The 15,614-nt window shown below is 34.4% G+C and overlaps 1 protein-coding gene across 1 annotated transcript in view; it reads right to left on the bottom strand.

The window, feature by feature from the left end:
* Wdr70 (WD repeat domain 70) overlaps positions 1 to 15,614 on the bottom strand; it is a 299,382-nt gene that overhangs the window by 213,441 nt on the left and 70,327 nt on the right. The window lies entirely within an intron of this gene.

The following is a 15,614-nucleotide window of genomic DNA, read 5'->3' as shown; positions in this document are numbered from 1 at the left end:
ACAGCAATCTATTACAACCTTCTGGACTTACCTTACATTCAACCCAACCAATTGTCCTCTATCAGCTCTTGAATCATCTGCCTCTTTTCCAGAAGAAATAAATTGACTTCCTCCCATTAATGTTATATACTCATCTGTCCCTGAACTCCTCTTTTCTTCCTCTTCAATTAAAGTGGTAAAAATTAAACTCTTCCAGCCCAAGAAAAATTATACCAACTATATCCTGGATCCCAGCCTACCCAGTCTCCATGCTGGAGAACTATTTAGCAGTTCCATATACAGTTAAACATGCATCTATCCTATGATCCACTAGGTCTATTTCTAGGTATATTCATAAATCACAAAAAGGCTTATACAAGAAAAAAATGTTCAAAGCAGTCTTATTATAGCTCAAAACTGGAAACAATATCCAATTTGTATATTTTATACATTGTGTATGTAATTTATACATATGGCATATTCAGGCAATGAAAATACATGCTATGACACAAATGAATCTCAAATATTTAATTGAATGAAATAAAAATATACAAAATACATAATTCCAACTATATAAAGTCAAATAAAGGAAAGTACTGTATCAATAAAAGCCAAAAAGTGCCAAGCATGGTGGCACACACCTTTAATCCCAGCTTCGTGGGGGGGTTGAGATAGGATCACAAATTGTAGGCCAGCAGGGGCAACTTAGCAAGACTCTATTTTAAAATAAAATAAAGAGGGCTAGGGATATAGCTCAGAGGTAGAGTGCTCACCTAGCATGCATGAGGCCCTAGGTTCAATTCCCAGAAAGAGAGGGGGAAAAAAAATACTTCCCTTTATGAGGAAGAAGAACATGAATTGAAAAGGGGATCAAGAGAATTTTCTGGAATGATGAATATGTTCTTTCTCTTATTTTGAATGGTGCAAATATCAAAACTTATCAAGCCAAGCCCTCAAGAATGATAAAATAGTGCATGGAAAACATTTTTATTTAAAATTTTGAACGTCCATGTGCAAAGTTTTAAAATATCCTGACAAATTGGGAAGAAAAGGGAATATTATTAATCTGATAGATTATCATTAAAAAAAACTATAACAAAAATCTCCCTTAATGTTGACAGGTCAAAAGCTTGCCTTCCAATAACATCAGAAACAAAAGAAAAGGATTTATTTTCACTACTTTTATTCAACATATCAAAGGGGTCCTTGCTAGTGCAATATGACAAGAAAAATACCACTTGATTTATGACAAAGGTGATGAGAAAAACTCTTTTCAGCTAAATGATGTTAGAATAATTGAATAACTATATAACTAAAATAAACAAATATTAGTCCCTCTTTTATACCAAACATAAAAATCAATTTCAAATACAATGTATGCCTTCATTATTATTTTTAAAGGTAATATAATTAAACTTCTAGAAGATAAGATCAATGGCATTGGATTAAGAAAATATTTTCTTAAACACAGCACAAAAAAAACTCTAATCAGAAAGGATTACAAATTTTAACTTCATCAAAAGTAGGAACTTACATTTCTGAAAAGATATTGACATAACAAGTTACTGGTTGAGAGTGAAGATGTGCCTATTAGTCAAATGATAAAAGTCCTCAGATTCACAATGAAAATTAAAACAAAAAACTCATAAAATCATAAAAAATAGAAAAAAATCATAAAATAACTAATAAAAAAACCTCTAAATAAGTCAAAAAAATTAAAAACTCATAAAAAGACTCATAAAATGGTAAAAAAAAGATAGAAAAAATGGTCAAAATATTTAAATATTGAACAAAGACTATCCAAATAACTTGTCATATTCTAAAAACTTGCCTAATCCAATTTTTCATCAGGAAAACTCAAAATAAGAATAGAATGAGATACCATTATGTACCTACCAAAAGGACTAAAATTTAGAAAGTTTTAACAATACAAAGTGTTAGCAAGAATATAGGTTAACTTTTGTTGATTATGGGCAGGAGAGTAAACTACTATAATCACTTTCAAAATCTGTTAGAAAGCACCTACTAAAGTAGAATACATGCACAACCTATGACCTAGCACTTCCCTATAAATATATACTAGTAGAAATGCAAATATGTGTTCCAAAAGATATACAGGAGAGTATTCACAACAAAACTAGTCATAGTAGCACTAAACTGGAAACAATTCAAAAGTCAGCAGAAAACAGTAAGTAGATGTATATTTATAGAGTGGAACACAGTGTAGCAATTAAAATAAAAACAAATTTCTGCCATATACAATATGGATAAATATTACAAATATAATCAAGTTAAAGAAGTCAGACAAGAATGGGCTGCATTTCTCCATTTTAAGTAACATTCAAACGCAAACTAAAGTAATCTATAGCTTTGTTAAGGAGTCAGGATAAACAGGGCAGAAGTATTATCTGGGAAATAAGTGTCTGCTGCTGATATAAACTATGTGTTTGAACTGAGTAGCAATTATAGGGATGTGTTCATTTTATGATTAGTCATTAAGCTATGACATTAGATCAATATATTTTCTAAATGTCATGTTTTAACTTTAAAAATATAAATAGGAGAGACATCTGAGGCAATTTTACCTTAAGGCCCTCAATCCAACAGAAAGGACATCCAATGAGGAAACTTTCATATTTTTCAGTACAATTTAATCCTCAAGACTAGAAAGTTCTCAAGGTAAACTAAGAAAGTAAAGTACATGTAATACGTTTTATGGCTTAAAATTTTTTGATGCTCAAATATGAATAATTATTTTTAAGAAATATGTGAAAAATTCTACCCATTACTAAATTAATCTGAGATTTTATACTATACAAGGTAAAATTTTATTTATTGAAGAATAATTTAACCAGAAACATTCAAGCAGAACAATGTATATTATCAAACAGGAAACATAAACATGGCCAAATATTAATAAGCACCAAAAAGACCAGAAATAAATGTCTATTAGTATTGGGGTTATGGCTCTGTCAGGGAACAAACCACAGAGAAAAAGTTAATTTACCTTAGAGATCACTTATTTACTCAGGGGTTGAAGATCAAATGACATCACCAGGAATACGGAATAATCAAAAGAGCTGCTCAACCCAGCCTCACAAAGAACTCTTCTTCATTCAGCAATTTTAGTAATATAACAACTGCTCTGATGGCCCAAAGAGTAACTCCAGCAATTACCCTTTAGTAGCTACTGCTCCCAACTCTGCTTTACCATTATACATCTCAAATATTCTGCCTCTGCTTCCACTGCTTCTGTTACTTCCAGTTAATTCCCTCTGTTCCTCCCACTCTGTTTATTTAAATTTTCTGCTGCCTCATAGTTTTAATTCCAGAGTTACTCACACTTTTTCTGTTTTTCCTCTTTGTACATATTTGCTTTGCTTAGACTGATGTCTGCTTCCTTACCAATTATTACACATTCAAAGTCTCAAAGAAAGAGAATACGGAAGACACGGTGAATCATTAGAGTGTATAGAGTCACAACTATTACGCTTTTTCAAAAGCCCAAGGCCAGCCTATCAGTAGGACCCTTTAGAGACATATTAACTTATTACTCTGCCAGCCATGATCATAATATAAATTAACTTTATGTTCAGTCCTGGGTCCCAGAGCCAAGATATTTCAATAAGCATATGAAAATATTCAAAAGTGTAAAAAATCAGAAATCTAAAACACTGTGTCCCAGGAATTTCAGATAAGGAATATTCAACCTGTAGTTAGTCCTACTCAATGAAGTAGGAGTATGTATAGTTTGAAGTAAAATATATTGGGGGGGTAAGAGTTAAGTCAAAATCTACCCTCAGAGGCCAAAAAAAAAAAAAAAAAAGTTATTGCATTGCATGATCACGAAAGTAGCACATTTAATTTCCTGCAAGAACTGTTCCTTTGTATTTATAATTGGCTACTTGGGGCAAGAGGCCTAGCTTTCAGCCTATCTCAGTTTTTAATTTGCCTTAATAATTTCTAGCTTTTGATTTAAAGTAAGATACTTACAACTTTTCCTTTTACTTGAACATTTATTAATTGGCCTAATTTCAATATTGCAATGCCTCAGAGAACAGGGAAGCCTCAGTAGAAGAGCCAGTTGGTAGAGCAATAAGAACACTTTTATCCACCAGGTTTATTGTCTTATACAGTAATATTTCTTAGAGCACTCAAACAAATATAATTGTAATATCAAAGGCCATTGATCACAGATCACCACAACAGATAAGAATAAAAATGGAAATGTTTGAAGCATTTCAAGAATTACTAGAATGTGACATACATGAAGTGAGCACAGGCTGCTGAAAAAAGGTGCCAACAGACTTCCTCAACATAGGGTGACCTCAAACCTTCAATATGTAAAAAAGCACAGTATCTGTGCAGTGTAATAAGCAAAGCACAATAAACTACAACCATAAAGTACACAGCCTTCAGGCATTTTGTTATGGCAATAGAGAATAAACGAATGTAACAACTATTTAAGTTTATTTAAATTTACATAGCCACACGTGGCCAATGCCTGGTACACTGAACAGTAGAGTGCATCTTTAGACAATGTAAAATAAATATAAACTAGTTTCATCAACAGAAGATACTTACTGGTTGTGTATTCATATATGAAACATAGGAAAGTTATATCAGATTAATTCCACTATCTTTCCTACTTCCATCCCCCCAACTTTCCTATGTTTATATAGGAATACATGAGGCAAAACTTCACATCATGTACAATCACAAGAATTAAATCCTAATTAGAATAAATTATACTCTGTGTATGTGTAATATATCAAAATACACTCTACTGGTTGGGTGCGGTGGTGCACGCATGTAATCTGAGCAGCTAGGGAGGCTGAGGCAGAAAGATCACTGAGTTCAAAACCAGCTTTCAGCAACAGTGAGGTCCTCAGCAACTCAGTGAGACCCTGTCTTACATAATGTACAAAACAGGGCTGGGGATGTGGCTCAGTGGTTGAGTGCCCTGAGTTCAATCCCCAATACCCTGCCCCCCAAAAAAACAAAAACAAAAAAACTCTACTGTCTAAAAAAAAAAAAAAGTTTTTTTTTTAAAATCCTTACTACACCTCACAATATAGATGAAAAGTGAAATATTAAGTAAAGCAAAATGTTCTCCAAAACAAAAGAAAGTCTAATGAAATCTATAAAAAATTCATTTGGGCAATGATGCTACCTACCAGTGTTCTTATTCTTTCTTTTCTTTCTCTCTCTTTCTCTCTCTCTCTCATATCCCTCTCCCTTCCCACTATAGTGATAGGGCCAAGTGACCATGGATTGAAAACTCTGAAACCCTGAGCCAATATAAACCTTTCTTCTTTTTAAGTTGACTTTCCTATCACAGCAATAAAATGCTAACATATTTAACACAAAAAGCCAAAGAATTCTGTGGAGAATTAACAGAATAATCAAGCCCCAAATATAAAATTCTCCCCCGAAAAATAAAAAAAGACATTTTTTAAAGCTGTCATCATAACTTTCTTTGTAAATGTTGGTCTTAGCAAAAATTAAAAATTAAGGGCCAGGTACAGTGGCACATGCCTGTAATCCCAGCAGCTTAAGAAGCTGAGGCAAGAGAATTGCAAATTCAAAGCCAGCCTGAGCAACATATGGAGTCCCTAAGCAATTCAAGGAGACCCTGTCTCTAAATAAAATATAAAAAAGGGTTGGAGAAGGGTTGGGGTGTAGCTCAGTGGTAGAGCACTCGCCTAGCATGTACAAGGCCTTGGGTTCGATCCTCAGCACCATATATACGTAAATTAAATAAAGGTATTTGTGTCCAACTACACCTAAAAAATAAATATTAAAAAAATTAAAAAAAAGAAAGGGTTGGAGATGTGGCTCAGTGATTAAGCACCACTGGGTTCAATGCCCCATCCACTGCAAAAAAAATTAAAAATTAGTTAAGTTTGTTTATACTAATAATAAATCAATCTCAAAATAAAGTAAGAATAATTTTAACAAAATTTTAGGTGAATTTATTTGCATTTACTTTCTAAATTTTTAATTCCTAAGCTGAGGAATCAATGGATTTTTTTAAATTATTAACTGGTGACAAATTTTTCTGTTAGAAACAGAACATATAGAGAAAACTAAAATTCATGTTTATCTGATCAGACCTCAATAAAATTATTCTTCCTAGCTGGTTCCAAAATTCAAATCAGATACTAATCAATGAAACCGTTTTTCTGCACAGCCACCACTAGCTATAAACAGCTACCCCAAATTTATACTGACCACTGAAAATATAGTTAGTAGCTTTTGAAATATTTATTCTTCAAAAAAGCCATTCTTGGGGATGGGATTGTGGCTCAGTGGTAGAGTGCTTGCCTAGCATTGTAAGGCACTGGTTTCAATCCTCAGCACCACATACAAATAAATAAATTAAATACAGCTATGTGTCCATCTATAACTTAAAAAAAAAAAATTTAAAGTTATTCTTAAGGGATAGGGTTGTGGCTCTACTAGAATACTTGCCTAGCATGTGAGGCACTGGGTTCCAGTTCTCAGCATTGCATATAAATAAATAAAGTCCACTGACACTAAAAAACAAAAAGCAATTCTTAAGGTAATGATTCAAAGTACTGGTTTCAATGGCAAAGACAATTCAAAGAAAGATTAGAGTGGGCTCCAAGATTAGAATGTTTGTACAAGGCACTTCACTATAAGGACTAAGATCAGCATGTCAAGGCACACAAGGATCTGAAGTTTCAAACCAGATGCCCAGGAGAAAGGAACCTAGAAAAGCAAAGGTTGGAGCTACTGCCCAGGATTTCCAAAAAAGAAAAGCTCCTGTGGCTTCATGGCATCCTTTCGAAAATACTGGGAAAGAATAAGGTCCTTAGCAAAATTCTAACCAGGATTACAAATTTAAATGTACCATCTTAGGAGGTAACTTATTGGCATTACATTTAAATTTGTCCAAAGATATAAAATTATATGTTTGACCAATTTTCCAATTGTCCATCTATTGTGTCTCAGCTCCAAATTCACTCATCACTACCTGCTCTACAAACATGGATTTTTTTGGCCCTTTTTACTTTGCCAGTTGGCATGATGCTAATTTTATCAGTAGAAGGAGCTGCAAAGATGCTGTAAGAGAAGGGAGTTTCCTTCCAGAGTCCAGTGTGCTTCTCTTGGCAAGCTTCTGTATTGCACATGGCTTTTCTAGTATTGAGCTGCAGCACCATCAGGCTTCTGATGTGCACAGTATTCAGCAGGACCTAATAGCTTCCCCAGACTTCACTCAGGCAGTGCTCTAGCAGACTCTGATGATTGTTGGCAAATTCTGCCATCACCACACCACAGCCATTTCCCTTCGTTCTGTGAGCCACTGTCATGTCTTCTCAGAAAAGATCTGATTTCAATCCCAGAGGCTCTTAAATGCCCCATCTCTACCCCAGAGGCAGGGGATGCTTCTTTTAACTGGTATACCCATATTATACAGAGTTCTCTTTAATTTTTACAACTAATCCCTCATTACTCTAAACCTCTGATACAGTGAATAATTATATCAAACTTCCTATTAAAATTACATGTGATTTATCCTATTCTTTTATCCTAATCAGACCCTGACTGACATATCAAACATCAGTTAATGAATCAGGGAACTGAGAAAAGGAGAACCTTTTTGAGTCTGATTTAGTTACTTACATATAAACAAACACAGCAGATCTTTGATCATTAGAAAGCTCAAACTAGTCAAAAAGGTCTTTAAAGTAAGAACGGAACAAACTGCTTAGTTCACAGGGCATATCATTGTGAATGGTACTCCTATTTGAGAAAGTATTCATTTCTTCACCAATAAGAGATTGAGTGCTATAAGTGATCACTGTTTTTTTCTGGTGGTTATTTTTATTTTTAAAGGCAAATGAAAATCTAAAAAACAGGAAAATTTAAAAGAGGGAACAGAAACAGTCAGTGGTTCCATTTCTAATTTCAAATTGCTCTACCAAATTGTTCTATTCACACTTGAAGGGAAACCTAAAATCTCAGCAATCCCACACTAATAATCACTTTGTTTCTTAACTATTTAGGAAAACTTCTAATGGTTTCCCTTTCTCTCAGAGCCCTTCGTGTGCTCTCTACTCTACTTTGCCAACATTAAAATGAAATGGAAATGTTCAGCATCAAGCTCACCATTCCTGTCCCACTTCGCTCTCAACTCTGCTAGCCACAGAGTTAAAAGGACAGGATTAAGAGTTATTAGACACAGTACTAGGAGAATTAAAGGGCTTGTTCAAGTGGTATAACATCTGCTCCTCAAATTCCTGCCTAAACAACTAAGATTCTGATCAAAGAGAAGAGAGGGAAAGCCAATCTGACAGTAAACTGGAGTCATGAGGAAGTGAATGTTCTCTCAGAGAATAACTCTGACACCAGAGGAAGGCTTAGTGACATTGCACAATTCTTTTCTGTGAAGTTATTCATGGGGAAAGGGGGAGTATTTGAGTGTAAGTGGAGGGGAGTGGGAAGGTGAAGATTGAGGATCCTTTTAAGTAGTTTTTGCTTGGCTAGCAAAACAAGCTGGGACATGCAAGACAGATATACACAGCTGTCTGGGGATGTCACTTGAGGCTCAGGAGCCAAGGTGTCCTGCTGTAGTGAAAAGTGCACCGGAATGTGAGTCAGAAGTCTAGGGATCCAAATCCTTTCTCAGCTAACTGTTTAATGATGAGCAAGTCCTTCAACTTTACTGGACTTGGTCTCCTTTTTTATGGAAAATCAGTAAATGAGACTAAATGGCAGCACTACACAAATTGTTCCTGAGTCACAGAGTTCATGCTTGGTTGTATAACTTTGCTGAGTACTGGTTTCCTCCACTGAAAAAAAAAGAATAATTCTTAATTTATAGAACTGGAATAAGGATTAAAATATGTATTTTAAAAGGCACATAACACATCCCTTAAAACAAGTAGTCACTATTGTTACCTCCCAAAAGGGTGGGAAGCCTAAATTATTCAGTATAGACATCATTTTTTCCAAATATTTTGGATCTGTAATTAACTGAATTCATGGATAAAGAACCTGCAGAAATTGGAGAGTATTTGATCAAACAGTCTGTTCCTTTCAAGGAGAGTGTGTGTGGGTGTGGGTGGGTGAGTGTGTACATAATACATGTATACAAACACACACACACACACACACACACACACACACAATCTCTTAGCACTCAGTAATCAGTACTATGAGAGAAAGAGAGAAAGAGGGAGGGAGAGAAAGATAACCCAGTACTAAGAACAAGCCAAGAAAGCAAAAGGCATGAGGTAGAAGCATCAGGTTCTTATATAAGAATATCAGAAAATATTCATTTATTATAGTCTGAAATAAATCTACAATATTTTAGATTTTAAACTTCAAAATAGACTTCCATTGCAAAATTAATTAAAAATTTATCACCTATTGGCTTAATGGACTAAAAATTAATATGCTAAGAGCAACCTTAAACAAAACATGTCAAACAAAATAAAGCCACACAAAAAAAATTCTATCCAGGATTATATGTAATTTTCCTAAAAGTCCACAGTATTTCATTTCCATTAAAATGCATATCCTTGTTTATAAAGGTAATTAACATTTCTCAATAGCACTTTATATGATCTCACTTCACATGATTTCACAGTCAAGTTTCATAGTAAAAATAAGCTAAGTCTCAATAATTAAATAATAGGTTTCAAGTCTCCTGAGGATTAGAGAAATATTATCAAAAACAGTCAACTGGGCTGGGGCTAGAGATCAGTGGTAGAATGCTTGCCTAACATGTGTGAGGCACTGGGTTCGATACTTAGCACCACATAAAAAAATTAATAAAGATATCATATCCTTCAACGACTAAAAATATTTTTTTAAAAAGTCAACTCATGAGATGGCTAGTAACAACTAAGTCTTTTTCCTTATCATTTCAATAGTTTCCTTTATGACAATATTGATACCTGGAATAACCACTAAGCCTTAATTCTAACAGCAGAGCAATAGGAGCCTCAGCCTTTAACAGTGAATAGTAAGTGCGAATGCAGCAAACAGAAGGAGGACTCTACTTCAGAGGGTCTCTCTAAAAACAGCCATTTAGGTGAACTCCTAATCATGAGAAAGAGCTAACCATGTTTGTGACAGGAGGAACATGTAGAAGGTAGAAGGGAATAGCACTGTAAGCAAATATATATATATATATATACACACACACACACACACATACACACACTCTGTAAAAATGCTACAGTCATTTTTCTAGAGCTACAGAAATAAGGGAGAAGAAACAGAGAGATCAGAAAAGATTTTATAAAACATGACAAGGCATTTGGATTTTACTCAAAATGCATCAAGAAGACATTAAGTGAATTAGGCACAAACAGTAGGAAAAACCCACAAGGAGACTGCTGCAGTATTCTAGGTCAGATTTAAACAAAAAAGACTTGAGGAGCAACCTGAAGGACAGGTTTTGAAGAGACTAGAGAGGCAGGAAGAATGTACTTGCATGGAGCACAGGTCTGGATAGAGAGTCTGGCTAAGTACCAGAGGAGAAGGAGAGTGGGGAACACTGGACTGACTGAATTGAAGCCCTCATGTCATGAAGTAACAAGGAACAGAGTCAGATAGAAAGATGAAAATGTTCATAAAGGCCCTTCAAAGATCAAGAGAATAATATAACCCTAAAAAATAATTTAAATCTAATACTTCAGAAATTAAAAACATATAAAATGTCAACCAAAATGTTTTGTCAATATAAGGTTGATTCTGCAGAGGGTGCAAAAAGAATATGAGTAAGAGGACCTTGAGAACTTAAAGAGAGGAAATATAATAGAAGATTTCTATGGAAAAATAGCTGTGTACAAAAAATATCAGACTTCCCTATTCCAAATGTTAAAAAAAAACCTAGAAAATGATTTTTTAAGAGAGTAAAATAAAAGAACCACTGAAAGTAGAAACTATCCTGAAACTTCCATTAGAAAAGACCAGACTGATTAGAAAAACACCTCAACACTTCCCAGAAAGGGTTCAACAACCTCCTGTAAAAACATCCCAGAAACCATGAATTCTTAGGGAAGCACATTCTCAAATCAGCAAGGCTGCCCTTATAAAAACAGTTATTCCAACAAACTTTAGACAGATGGCAGCTGAGAAGGATGTTAACAGAGGATATGTGGGTCAATAAAACAAAAATGTGCCAACTAGTCAGGAACCTAACAGGACAGCTTCCATGAAAGGCAGGCATCTGAGGATCTATGTTGGCTCTATAGTTTAGCTCTTGTGAATTGTGCTGCTATAAACATTGATGTCCCTATAGTATGCTGTTTTTAAGTCCTTTGAGTATAGACTGAGGAGAGGGACAGCTGGCTCAAATGGTGGTTCCATTCCCAGATTTCCAAGGAATCTCTATACTGCTTTCCATATTGGTTGCACCAATTTGCAGTCCCACCAGCAGTGTATGAGTGTACCTTTTTCCTCACATCCTCGCCAACACTTATTGTTCTTTTTCTTCATAATGCCACTATGGAGTGAGATGATAGAGTAGTTTTGATTTGCATTTCTCTAATTGCTAGGGATGATGAATATTTTTTCATATATTTGTTGATTGATTGTATACCCTCTTCTGAGAAGTGTCTGTTCAGGTCCTTGGTCCATTTGTTGATAGGGCTATTTGGTTTTTTGTTTGTTTGTTTGTTTGTTTGGTGCTGAGCTTTTTGAGTTCTTTATATACCATAAAGATTAGTACTCTAATGTGTGAGGGGTAAAAATTGGCTCCCAGGATGTAGGCTCTCTGTTTTTGCTGAGAAGAAACTTTAGTTTCATTCCATCCCATTTATTGATTCTTGCACTACAGGACCCAGCTATCCATCTCCTCGGTCTATACCCAAAAGACTTAAAAACAGCATACTTACAGGGACACAGCCACATCAATGTTTATAGCAGCACAATTCACAGTAGCTAAACTGTGGAGCCAACCTAGATGCCCCTCAGTGGATGAATGGATAAAAAAAATGTGGCATATATACACAATGGAATTTTACTCAACAATAAAAAAGAATAAAATCATGGCCTTTGCAGGTAAATAGATGGCGTTGGAGAAGTTAATGCTAAGTGAAGTTAGCCAATCAAAAAAAAAAAAAAAACAAATGCCAAATGTTTTCTCTGATATAAGGAAGCTGATTCATAGTGGGGTAGGGACGGGGAGCCTGGGAATAATAGATGAATTCTAGATAGGGCAGAGGGGTGGGAGGGAAAAGGAGGGGGGCAAGGGATTACCAAGGATGGTGGAATGTGACAGACATTATTATCCAAACTACATCAGGACACCAAATGTACAAAATTACAATTATGATCTGACAGAATGCAGGGTAGTATCTTTACCTTTTTATATTAGCTAAGAGTTGCTTTGTGGTATAATATATGATCTATTTTAGAGAAGGCACATTATAATAAGAATGCCTAGCATACTGAATAAGGATAGAGTCTTAAATGCCACGAGAGAGAAAAATCAGATCACATACAGTGGGAAACCAATTCGAATCTAAGCAGATTTTTCAACCCAGACCTTCAAAGCCAGGAGATCATGAAACAACGTACACCAAGCTCTGAAAGAAGATGGATGTCAACCAAGAATCTTACATCTAGCAAAATTAAGCTTTAGATTTGATGAAGAAATGAAAACCTTCCATGATAAACAAACGTTAAAAGAATTTACAGCTAGAAAGCCTGCACTACAGAACATCCTCAGCAAAATATTCCAAGAAAAGGAAATTTAAAATAATAATAAAAATCAGCAGAAGGAAGGGATTACACTAAAGGAAAATCTAATCAGAGGAGAAACAAGTCACCTTAAATACCAAAAATAAACAAAAATGGCTGCAAATACAATCATGTCTCAATAATAACCCTGAATGTTAATGGCCTAAACTCATCAATCAAAACACATAGACTAGCAGATTGGAACAACAACAAAAAAAAAAGTCCCAACAATATGCTGCCTCCGAGGGACTTCATCTCATAGGAAAAGACATCCACAGAATGAAGGTAAAGGGTTGGGAAAAATCATACTACTCATATGAACTGTGAAAGCAAGCAGGGGTTTCCATCCTCGTATCAAATAAAGTAGACTTTAAGCTAAAGTCAATCAAAAAGGATAAAGAAGGACACTACTACGCCTCAAGGGAACCATATACCAACAAGACTTAATAATTATAAATATATATGCCCCAAACAATGGAGCGTCTACATTCAAACAAACTCTTCTCAAGCTCAACAGTCAAATAGACAACAACACAATAATTGTGAGTGACTTTAACACACTTCTTTCATTACTGGATAGACCTTCCAAACAAAAGCTGAATAAATAAACTATACAAATTAATAATATAATCAATAACTTAGACTTAACTGACATATATAGAATATTCCATTCTTCAATGAGAGAATACATTTCCTTCTCAGCAGCACATGGATCCTTCTCTAAAATAGACCATATATTATTCCACAAAGCAACTCTTAACAAATATAAAAAGATAGAGATACTACCCTGCATCTATCAGATCATAATGGAATGAAATGAGAAATCAATGATAAAATAAGAAATAAAAGCTACTCCAACATCTGAAGACTAAATAAAATGCCACTGAATGAACAATGGGTTGCAGAAGACATCAAGGAGGAGATTTTAAAAATTTGAGAGGTGAATGAGAACATAGATACAACATATTGAAATCTCTAGGACACTATGAAAGCAGTTCTAAAAGGAAAGTTCATTGCCTGGAGCTCATTCCTTAAAAGAAGAAAACATCAACAAATAAATGACTTAACATTACATCTCAAATCCCTAGAAAAACAAGAACAAATCTACAACTTTTGTTGTAAAAGACAGGATATATAATTAAAATCAGAGCTGAAATCAATGAAATTAAAATAAAAGAAAGAATTGAAAAAATTGACAGAACAAAAGGTTAGTTCTTTGAAAAAATAAATAAAATTGACAGACGCTTAGCCATGCTAACAAGAGAAGGAGAGAAAAAATTCAAATTACTAAAATACATGATGAAAAAGTAAATATCACAACAGACACTACAGAAATACAGAAGTAAAAATTATTTTTGAAAACTTCTACTCCAATAAAATAGAAAATACCAAAGGCATTTGCAAATTTCTAGAGTCATATAATATGTCCAATTTATCAATTTCAAGCAACAAAATTTCAATTTCAAGCAACAAAATTTCAATTTCAAGCAAGAAAATTGAAGACACCATCAAAAGTCTACCAACCAAGAAAAGCCCAGGACCGGATGGATACATAGCCAAGTTCTTACAAGACCTTTAAAGAAGAAGTAATACCAATACTCTCCAATTTCTTTCAGGAAATAGAAAAAGAGGCAGCACTTCCAAACTCATTCTATGAGGCCAATATCACCCTAATTCCAAAACCAGACAAAGACACATCAAAGAAAGAAAACTTTAGACCAATATCTCTAATGAACAGATGCAAAAATTCTCAATAAAACTCTGGCAAATCGAATACAAAAACATATCAAAAAGATTGTGCACCATGATCAAGTGGGATTCTTCCCAGAGATGCAAGGTTGGTTCAACATATGGAAACCAATAAATTTAATTCATCACATCAACAGACGTAAAGATAAGAATCATATGATCATCTCAATAGATGCAAAAATAAAGCATTTGAGAAAATACGGCACCCCTTCATGTTCAAATACTAGAAAAATTAGGGATAACAGGAACATTTCTCAAAACCATAAAGGCTATCTATGCTAAGCGCCAGGCCAACATCATTCTAAATGAAGAAAAATTCAAAGCACTCCCTCTAAAAACTGGAACAAGACAGGGATACCCTCTTTCATCACTTTGATTTAACATAGTTTTTGAAACACTGGCCAGAGCAATTAGACAGAAGAAATTAAAGGGATACACATAGGAAAAGTAGAACTCAAATTGGCACTATTTGCTGATGACATGCTTCTATACCTAGAAGACCTAAAAGTTCCACCAGAAAACTTCTAGAACTAGTAAATGAATTCAGCAAAGTAGCAGGATATAAAATCAACACCCATAAATCAAATGTATTTCTGTATATCAGTGACAAATCCTCTGAAAGGCAAATGAAAAAACTACCCCCATTTACAATAACCTCAAAAAAAATACTTGGGAATCAATGAAAGAGGTAAAAGATCTATGAAATGAAAATTATAGAACCTTAAAGAAAGAAATCAAAGAAGACCTTAGAAGATGTAGTTGCTCTTGGATAGGCAGAATTAATACTATCAAAATGACCATACTACCAAAAGCACTATACAGATTCAATGCAATTCCAATCAAAATCCCAATGACATTTCTCACAGAAATAGAAAAAGCATCATGAAATTCATCTGGAAAAATAAGAGACCCAGAATAGCCAAAATAATCCTTAGCAAGAAGAGTGACGCAGGTGGCATCACTAAACCAGACCCTAAACTATACTACAGAGCAATTGTAACAAAAACAACATGGTATTGGCACCAAAAAAGACTGGTAGACCAATGGAAGATAGAGAACACAGAGACTAACCCATAAAATTGTAATTATCTTTATTAGACAAAGGTGCCAAAAAACATGCATTAGAGAAAAGATAGCCTCTTCAATAAATGGTCCTTGGAAAA

Source organism: Callospermophilus lateralis, chromosome 5 (assembly GCF_048772815.1).
Source record: "Callospermophilus lateralis isolate mCalLat2 chromosome 5, mCalLat2.hap1, whole genome shotgun sequence".
Taxonomy (NCBI): domain Eukaryota; kingdom Metazoa; phylum Chordata; class Mammalia; order Rodentia; family Sciuridae; genus Callospermophilus; species Callospermophilus lateralis.
This window is presented reverse-complemented; position numbering and strand designations above follow the sequence as displayed.